At 57.1% G+C, this 10,029-nt stretch overlaps 1 long non-coding RNA gene across 2 annotated transcripts; it reads right to left on the bottom strand.

Moving 5' to 3' along the window:
- Positions 1–2,286, bottom strand: LOC121108926. 2 transcript variants are annotated; one of them, XR_005843560.2, is made up of 3 exons: positions 1,987–2,286; positions 1,806–1,908; positions 1–679 (listed from the first exon to the last, which is right to left on the bottom strand). It is a non-coding gene; the product is annotated as an uncharacterized LOC121108926 (long non-coding RNA). The 2 variants fall into 2 exon arrangements; XR_006932616.1 differs by adding an exon at positions 1,584–1,669 and having other exon boundaries at positions 1,806–2,286.
- Positions 2,287–10,029: the final 7,743 nt, after the last annotated feature.

Raw genomic sequence — 10,029 nt, forward strand, 5'->3', positions numbered from 1 at the left:
CCATTCCAGAAACAATAACCAAAATAGGAATTACTAAAAAGCCAAGGAAAGCAAAGCAATATCACCCGAAAAGATGAGAAACAGAAAGGAATACCCTTAGAAAGCCGAAATCCAGCCATCAGAGGACTGTGTCAACTCCATGGATTCCAGTGACACCAAGGTATCTGCAACATCAAATTTCAGCCAGGCATCCCGGCCCTTGGTGGCCTATGACAGCAGCGCTCCTACAGAGTTCATTCTCTTACACCCTGATACCAAAGACATGCTACCTGTGAGTGGCTAACACAGTATCTGGCTGCCACAGGACTTGCGAGGAGTGACACCAAGTTTTCTCTCTCTAGTCAGCACACAGAAGTTACTTTGGCTGCCTTTGCAGGAGAAGAGAGCAATCTCTTGCCATGCAGGGAGGGAGGACGTGGTGTACTTCTAGCATCAAGTTACATGTGGTCAAGTCAGGTGATGACATACCTGCTCCCAGCCTGAATCGTCACCCTTCCTGAACGCTGTCACTGAAAGCTTGCTGCTATTGTGTTAGCTGATTCTTGCGAGCATTCCCTCCTGATGAGCTTCACATACATCAGGGCTTGGACAAGTCTTAGTGACGAGGGCATCAAAATTGCCATCTGGCCGCAGTGATCATCTGGACACTAGCTTTTCATTACACGTGAAACAATCTTTCCTGCAAGATATGAAGAAGGAGAGAAAACAATGCTCAGTCTCAACTGTCGGGAGGCACTCCTCTGCCTGAAAAATAGATAACCTCATTGCACATACTGCCAAAAGACAGCTAGACACTGTACCGTTCTGTACACTTGCACTGCGTTTGCAAGGATCTGACCAAGGAAAAAATGGTTTCTTCTGCAGCTAGCTAAAACAGGGGCTTCTTTGAGAGAGCAACAGCATGCACACACTGCCTGCAAGCCCCCTGGCATCCTTCTGCTGTGCTTATGGAGCACCTGGAGCAAGCAGGCACTGACTGCATAGCTCGTGGGGGCTAACACTGCTCAGATAACAACCGAGGGCGTGAAGAAATGTGGCAGGAGAAGCAGTGCATTCCTAACGCAGCAACAAAGACTGGAGCACTGCTCAGACAGGTAGCAGAGCTCCTTCATTAGCGGTCACTGTTAACCCCATCCAGTCAGTGCTGAGCAAAATGAGGACTCTGCAAACTGCAGGTAATATTCCTGCTGGCTCAGCTATAGTCATTTATGCAGCTTTTAGGGCGGTTTGGTGTTTTTTTCTTTCTTTTTCTGTTCCTTGCTTTTGGTGAGATGCTAATAATTCGTGCAAACTCCCCCCATACACAACCAATCGCCATCAGATGATGAGACAAAAGGCTGAGATAAGCCCCACTTCTAGCTATACACTGTTAAAACGTGAAAATAAATCTGTTCAGAGATTTTGCGATGCATATGCATGCAACAAGAAAAGCAGAGGCAGGGAAAAGAAGAGCTGGCTTGCATGGCAGCAGGTGAACAATGAACAAGGGAAAAACACTTGGCTGTAACATTCACACCCGTCTCTCATCCCACCTAAGACCCAGAACACAACAACTTCAAAGTAATACTCTAACTGATCCGTACTGTATTGAGCCTCTAGACTGTCTCTGCTTCTCTGCTTCTGTAATTTAAGCTTCTTTTGTCTTGCTGTTCAGCAGGCAAACCTCACCCTAAGAAGACAAGACGCAAACTATGGGTGGAGTATGTATGTAGCCAAATTAGTAAAAATGCCTTTGATATGAGACAACAAACAGATGTGAGACGATGCTGTCTGAAATGGACCCATACTGACTTGAATATACGTACCAAAACACTAGAAATCACGTTGTTACCATATTGGAGTCTTTCCTGTTCCATCACTTAAGCCGTGTAGAAAGCTGATTCAAAGATCTGGAAGAGAAACACTCACCTATGGAGAGCAGGAGACAAATCCAGCCTAGTTCAGCTGCAGCTGAAAGCTGTCATCAGCCAAAGCCTCAGCACTTACCAGAATGCAAACAAAGCTATTCTTCATGCGTTCCTTTTTTAAGTTGAACACAATGCCTGCCATTAAAAAAAGAATAACAATAAAAATAATCCTACCTGGCTTTTCTTGGAATCCAAAAACAGGAGAAAAATCACAGAAACGTGGTGGAATGACTCACACAGCTGGAGTGCTGTGATGGATGGCTAGCGACTTTTCAAAAGAGAGAGGCAAGGCAGGAAAGGCAGTGGTGCAGCCCTCTACGTTAAGAAAGAATGGGAATGTCTGGAAATGAACGATGGCCATGATAGGGTTGAGAGCTTCTAGGTCAGAATAAAAGCAAAGGCCAGTAAGACTGACGTTAGCGTGGGAGTGTGCTACAGGCCACCCACCAGGATGAAGTGGTGGGCAAGACACTTTAGAGACAGCCGCATGAGGTCTCAAGCTCAGAAGGGGCCAGAAGATGATCCTGGTAGCTACAGACCTACGGTGTCTAACCTCGGTGCCAGGGTAGGTTATGGGATGGATAACGTTGCGATTCATTACAGGTCAACCAGGGGATCAGGCCCGGTCACAATGAGTTGACGAATGGGAGATCCTGTTTGACACAAGAACTCGCCCCACGCCACCATGGCCAGAGGAGACTCCAGCAGCAGCAGCAGCAGGAGCAGATCCCGTGGAGGGAGGAAGCAGGGGCAGCTGGGCCTGCTGTGCACATACACAGATAGACATGTAGATACCTTGTCACTGCTCTTCTGCCTCCACTTTTCTGGGGGACTGGGAGTTTTGTCTTCACACAGGAACTTCGCCACAGCAGCATTTTCCAGTCCGTGGCACCTTGATCCCAGGATGTGCTCCGCACCGTGCTTCTAGGGCATCAACATCTGCTGGTCGCACAAAGGCCCCTGAAAGGAAAAGCACCCTTGCACGTTTGCACTGCTCCCACACTCCCCAGAACTGTCTCTCAAATCTCACATAACACAGACTCTCTCAGACTCTTGGCTGCAGCCCAATAGCACAGCATCCCCTCTCTCACCCCCTCTCATGAGCCAAGAGGCCATAGTTTGTGTCCCTTTTTAAGCTTTACAGACACAATCAGGCAAGAACTTCGGTTTGCCCATCCTGCAGCCAGGAATGCTCCAACCTGAGGGGGGAGTGGCCGTGAGAGCAATGTCTCTGTGCAAGTGCAGCTCGTTCCTCCCCTCTGACAGGGGCAGAAGGAGGGAGGCAACAGACAAAAGCAGAAAGCGTCTGCATATCCCTAGTGGCTCTAATTTCCTGCCTCACGCTGGGAAACGAGCTGAGTCGCTGGGCCTCTCCGTTAGGCTTAGCTCTGCAGCTCGGACATCATCTTTACACTCAGCTGTTCCTGGGCATAATGCTCCACACAATGACCCTGCAGAGCCCAAAGGCCTGCCTGCCTGCTGTCACTCACCTGGAGGTTGCAGGGTGCTGTGCCTCTTGGCTGGACCTGCTGCTGCTAGCTGTCACTTGCAAGACACTGAGAGGCCACCTGCTTGGAACTGCAGGCAACAAACACAAACGAGAAAAAAGAAGGAAGAAAGGATTCTTTCATGTCACAGGCTTTCACAGGCTTCATTAAAACACATTCTGCTGTGGAGCACAGCTGCAAGCATTTCACCTGGGCAAAAAACGGGTGGAGCCTGGCTCCAGCCCTCCCCACCCTCGTTTAAGGGCTGCCTGTCTAAGGGGAAGAATCTCTACTGGGAGATCTGCTCTGTGCTCATACTTTCTGAGTCCTGTTCTTCAGAAAGGGCTCTTTGTTTACTAGCTTGAGTCCTTCCCCACTCATAGGAAAATTAAAACACAAGAAAGCCGCTGGATCAGCTACTGCCTTTCACTACAGTTACCATTTTAGGTTATGGATCAAGGTTGAACTGTACAGAGGGAGTGCAGCCACAAGGCTCTGGCTGTGCCAAGCCTCCCACGTGCCCGGGCCCCAAAGCAGCCCCAACTGTGCCTGGTCCTCCTCCATCCTGGGCCCCAAAGCAGCCCCAACTGTGCCTGGTCCTCCTCCATCCTGGGACCACAGGCAGCCCCAACTGTGCCAGGTCCTCCTCCATCCTAGGCCCCAAGGCACAGGCTGTGCCTGGGCTCCCTTTCGTCTGGGCCCAGACAAGGCCTCAACTGTGCCTGCTCCAGCCCGGGCCCCAAATCTGCCCCATCTGTGCCAGGCCCCACTCCAGCCCAGGCCCAAAAGCAGCCCCAACTGTGCCTGCTCCTCCTCCATCCTGGGCCCCAAAGCAGCCCAACTGTGCCTGGCCCCCCTCCATCCTGGGCCCCAAAGCAGCCCCAACTGTGCCTGGTCCTCCTCCATCCTAGGCCCCAAAGCCTGGGCTGTGCCGGGGCTCCCTCTGGTCTGGGCCCAGAGGAGGCCTCAACTGTGCTAGGCCCCGCTCCAGCTCGGGCCCCCCCAGTGCAGCCCCAACTGCACTGGTCCTCCTCCATCCTGGGCCCCAACACAGCCCCAACTGAGCCTGCTTCTCCTCCATCCTGGGCCCCCCAGTGCAGCCCCAACTGCACCTGGTCCTCCTCCATCCTGGGTCCCGAGGCTCTACCTGTGCCTGGGCCTCCTTCCTTCTGGGCCCACACGAGGCCTCAACTGTGCCAGGCCCCCTCCAGCCTGGGCCCCGAGGCCACCACTGTGCTGGACCACCCTCCGGCACAGGCCCTGCCCCAAGCCCTGCCCCCTGTGGACAGCTCTGCTCTTTGCCTGCTTGGTTTTTGTTCTCTCTTCACTCTGCCAGGTTAACTGGATGAGTTTCAATGGGACCGAGTGTCGGGTCCTGCATTTTGGTCACAACAAGCCCAGGCGTCCCCCCAGTCCTCCTTGGGGAGGAGTGGCTGGAAAGCTGCCTGATCCCTGAAAGGGACCTTGGTGTGCTGACGGACAGGTGGCTGAAGATGAGCCAGCAGTGTGCCCAGGTGGCCAAGAAGGCCAATGGCATAACCACAATTCCTGGCTCAGGAATGGTGTGGTGAGCAGGACTAGGGAAGTCATCCTGCCCCTGGACTCGGCACTGGCGAGGCCTCACCTCGAGTCCAGTGTTCAGTTTTGGGCACCTCAGCACAGAAGGGCCGTTGAGGTGCTGAAGCAGGTTGAAAGAAGGGCAACAAGGCTGGGGAAGGCCTTGGCCAATATGCCCTCTGAGGAGTGACTGAAGGAACTGGGGCTGTTTAGTGTGGGGAAAAGGAGGCTGAGGGGAGACCTGATGGGCTGGCTCCCTATTCCACCCAGGGAGCTGGTTCAGTCACCATCCCTGAATGTGTTGAAAACCAGGTGGTGCTCGGGGACATGATTGAGCAGGGGCTCGTTAGAGTTAGGCTGGTATGGTTAGGTTGTGCTTAGACTTGAGGGTCTTTAAGGTCTTTGTGGCGACAAAAACTGCAACCATCTCAAGCCTGGGGGAAAGGGGCTGACCCCAACGGTCACGCAACCCCCCTGGGGGGAGGGCTCCCCTAACTGCCACTCTCCAGCTGTCATGGCAGGTAAGGCAGCAGGCTTCCCCTGCTCCCATGCTTCAGCTGGCCCCAGCGCTCCAGATCCCACCCCTGTGCCCCAGATCCCACCCCTGTAACCCCGATATCACCCCTGTAACCCAGAGCTCACCCCAGTGTCCCAGATCCCACCCCAGCGTCCCAGATCTCACTCCAGCGCCCCAGATCCCAGCCCTGTAAGCCCGATCTCAGCCCTGTGCCCCAGATCGCACCCCAGCGCCCAGAGCTCACCCCAGAGCCCACCCCAGAGCCTACTTTGGCCTTTCCCCACAGAGAGAATCCCTCGAGGAGCGCTGACGGTGCCTCTGACGCCCGACGCCATTTTCTCTGAAGCGACTGTGCCGCCACCGGACCCCGCCTGGATGCAGCCCACCATCCGCGGACCGATGCCGGTACCACCCCAAGCCCTCCCTGTCCCCACTGCCACCTACCTGGCGCCTCAGGCCTCTGTCTGGCCTGGGTACCAGGTGTCTGGGGACAGGCAGCGCGGCTCCCCCTGGGGGGCTGCCCCCAACTGGGGCTCCACTGCCACCTGGGGGCCTGCCCCCAACTGGGGGGCTGCACTTACCGGTGCTGCAGCTGCTACCTGGGGGGCTGCACCCAGCTATGGCTCCCCCCACTGCCCCCGCTCACTGCTGGGGACATCCCCTGCTGGCAGGGACGCTGCCGCCCCAGCAGCCGATGGGGCTGTGGCCTGGGGCCGTGTTCCACGGGGAGCCCCCGCAGCCCGCAGGCACCTGCCTGCCGCAGGCCCCGGCCGCCCCGGCCCCCCGCCAGTTCTTTTGCAGGTACCACCACTGCAGGAGCAGGTGCTCCCCGTGCCCTGCACCCTGCCCGCCACCTGGGAGTCGCCGATGGAGCCCTTTCAGGACGCCGTGGTGCTCACGGAGGACCAGGGGCACCCAGCGCCCACCGACGGGTGCCCCCATCCCGCCACGGCTCCGCTCGGCTGCAGCACCGCAGCGCTGGACTCAGGGGGTGAGTTTGGGGGCTGCGGGGCGTGCGGCAGGCTGTCCGCACCGGGTGGCTGTGGGAAAGCTGGCATTGCCCCACTGGGGATGTCCTTGCTTTTCCAGCAGCCACAGCGAGCGCAGACATCCCGGAGGACGTGGCGGACATCCAGCATCTCCTGGCATGGCTCAACGACGGTGAGTTTGGGGGCAGCAGAGCTGGCGGGGGTTGCTGGCACCCACCACCCACCCACACACTGGTGTGGGAAAGAAAGCTGGCATTGCCCCACTGGGCATTTTCTGCCTTTTCCAGAAGTGACATCCAAGACAGGCATCCTGTACGACGACGCAGACATCGATGACCTGCTCACGTGGATCAACAACGGTGAGTCTCTCTCGGAGGGGCAGCAGAGCTGCTGGGGGGGTGTCTGCACGGAGTGGGCGTGGGAAAGCCGGCATTGCCATTGCCCCGCTGGGCATTTTCTGCCTTTTCCAGAAGAGACACCCAGCACCCACAGACTTGACAACGATGATGTGGAAATGGACCGTTTGCTCACCTGGATTGACGGTGAGACTGTGCTCCGCAGAGGTGACCCCCAGAGGTGGCTGCCTGCACCGAGTGGCTGTGGGAAGGCTGCCATCATCCTTCGGGGGGATGTTCTTGCTTTTTCAGAAGCGGCTCTGGAGGTCCCCCAGCACAAGCAGGACCTGCCCGGTGTCACAAGAGAGGGGACCAAAGCCACTGCAAACAGCTGCCAAACGCAAGAGCTGATGCAGCGCATCACTGCCACGGAGCCACTGAGCCCTGATGTCTCCAGCAGCCTCGACTCCTCTTCTTCCGGCACAGAGCACTCGGACTCCTCCGGGGCCAGCAGGGAGCTGAGCAACGAGACACATCCTGAATCAGGGCTCCTCAGCAACTCGCTCTGCTGGCAGCCAGCATCCCCTGAGCTGCCCGTGCCGACGCCCCTGGCTGCCCCTGCGCCTCCGTCGCCCCGCACTGCACATCTGATGGAAGAGGCGCGGCGGAGGCAGCCCCGGGTGGTTCTCACCCGCCTGGCACTGCCGACCCCCCTGGCTGCCCCCGCACCTCTGCTGCCCCGCACTGCACGTCTGATCCAAGAGGTGCAGCGGAGGCAGCCCCGGTGTGTTCTCACCCGCCTGGCACTGCCGACCCCCCTGGCTGCCCCCGCACCTCTGCTGCCCCACACTGCACGTCTGATGGAAGAGGCGCGGCGGAGGCAGCCCCGGGTGGTTCTCACCCGCCTGGCACTGCCACCCGGATGCATCTCCTGCCGCTGGCAGACATGCACCACGAGGACAGCACCGAGCCAGCCAAGTGCCCAGCGCCCCGCCTGCACCACCACTAACAGCAAGAGCACCGGGCACGAGCAGCACACTGGCAGCGGCCCAGCCACAAAGAGGAAGCTGCCGCGCTGCCACGATGGCCCAGGCCACAAACACCGGCGCTAGGCCAAGCTGGCTGTGTCAGCACGGTGGGCGGGCAGCAGGAGGACTGTGCCCTGATGGGGTGCCCATCACAGCCCAACAGCGGCTCGAGCGGGAGCGCACCAAGAAACCGGCCCACTTGCTGGAGCAGGAGACGTGGCCATAGCCGACCAAGACGGCTCCCTGGAGCCCTGGGCTCCTCGCTGGCCCCCACCATGCCCAGAGAGCAGCGGCAGTGTTCTGGGGCACCAGCACCGGCCCCAGCCCTACCCCTCCAAAACTGGGCTGTCCACAAACGGCATCTTGGGCTGGGGCAATGCGGGACTCTGAAGCTGATGGACCCGCCAACGGGTTGGACTGTCAAAGCTTTGGGCTGGGAAAAGAAGGCTGGGGGGTGGGAAGAGGGTGGGGAGGGGATGGTTGCGGGGTGGGGAATGGGTGGGGGGTGGGAACTCTTTGGGTGAGAACTTGGGGTGGGAATTCTTGGGGTGCTGGGATCTTTTTGGGGCTGGAAATGAAATGGCTGTACTGTGATATTGTTGGGGTGGGAATCCGGGGTGGGGGGAGGGAATTTGGGGTGGGAACTCTTGGGGTGGGAATTCATGGGGTGTTGGGATCTTCCTGAGGTTGGAAATGGCTGTACTGAGATATTGTTGGGGTGGGAATCCGGGGTGGGGGGTGGGAATTTGGTGTTGGAATTCTTAAGGCACTGGGATCTTTCTGAGGTTAGAAATGAAATGGCTGTACTGTGATATTGTTGGGGTGGGAATTTGGGGTTGGGAAACTGCTGGGGTGAGAAATGGCTGCCGTGGGAGATGGTTGGCATCAAAAATTATTGGACACCGTAACTGCTGGCACTGAAGATGGGGGGAGGGGAGGGAATTCTGTGGGTGGCAATTCTGGGGGAGAAATTGTACTCTGATCACGTTACACTCCCAAGTTGTTGGAATTTGGAGGAAGGAACTGTTGGGGTGGGAATTTGGGGGGCTGGGAGGTTTTCTGCAGAGGGAGGGAACTATTGGTGGGAGGGAGCGGGGGGGAAGCGGGGGAGGGTGGGTGGTGAGCAATTGATTGCGGGGTGGGAGCTGGGGGGTGGGAAATTGATTAGAGGGTGGGAATTTTAGGGGGTGGGATCAGAAACAATTGTTAGGGTGGGAAATGGTTGGGAATATAATCATTTATTTGCTGTTTTGTACGTTAAATTATTAAACGTATGGCGTTCGCTTTCCTACACCTCTGCCTGCAGTCGTTTGTGCAGCACCAAAGCCCCCCCCGTGCCCACCTCCGGGGATGCTGGGGGGCTGCAGCGAGCCAACAGCTCCTCCACTCTGAACATCTCCATCTCCATCGCTGCTGTCAACGCCTCTGTTGCCTTGTGCTGTTCCTGGGGAAGGAGATGGTCACGCAGTGAGCAGTGGGTGTGTTGAGCTGGGGGCACTGGGCAGTACTGGAGGCACTGGGAAGCCCACTGCAGGGCACTGGGGGGCACTGAGTTTGCACAAGAAGACTCTAGACAATACTGGGAGGCAATGGGAGCTTAAGTGGGGAGCTAAGCATCCATTTCTCCCGTGGCGGAGACTTTCTCCTTGGGGCTGACCCCCCCCACCCCCAGCATTGCTTGACTCTGCCCTGGGCGCTGTGGTCCACGCATTCCCACCCTGATGCTGTCTCTCAGTGACACATTTGTCACCCACAGACTCACCGTGGGTCCTGAGCTGGGCTGGGGGTGTCCTGTGAAAGCAACCCCAGTGACAGCCCTGAGCCCTATACGGCACACAGCCCGGAAAACCCCTTTCATGCTGCCAAGATCAGCTTCAGCTCATCACCCTGGGACTCCAGCGGGGGGCTCTGTGGAAGCTTCCCCTGTTTCCAGCTGCTGCTACCCCGTCCTTGTTGACCATGCTTCATGCTCTGGCATACACCTGGAAAGGTGAACTCTGCCATGGCCTAGGAAGAGCTCTGCTCTTTCTTTCTTAGCAATGCCTCTGAACATCTTGAAAGCCAGGAGGAAGAGGCCATGACTGAAAGTCAGAGAGATTCTGGCAGCACAAGGGACCGTTTCACAAGAACAAGCTCCACACAGTCTACGGCAACACCATTTCTTAGCTGCTCTCCTCCCTGCCCCAGTGGCGGTCACACTTCATCATCT

The sequence above is a fragment of the Gallus gallus genome, unplaced genomic scaffold, assembly GCF_016699485.2.
Source record: "Gallus gallus isolate bGalGal1 unplaced genomic scaffold, bGalGal1.mat.broiler.GRCg7b scaffold_83, whole genome shotgun sequence".
In the NCBI taxonomy this organism is placed as follows: domain Eukaryota; kingdom Metazoa; phylum Chordata; class Aves; order Galliformes; family Phasianidae; genus Gallus; species Gallus gallus.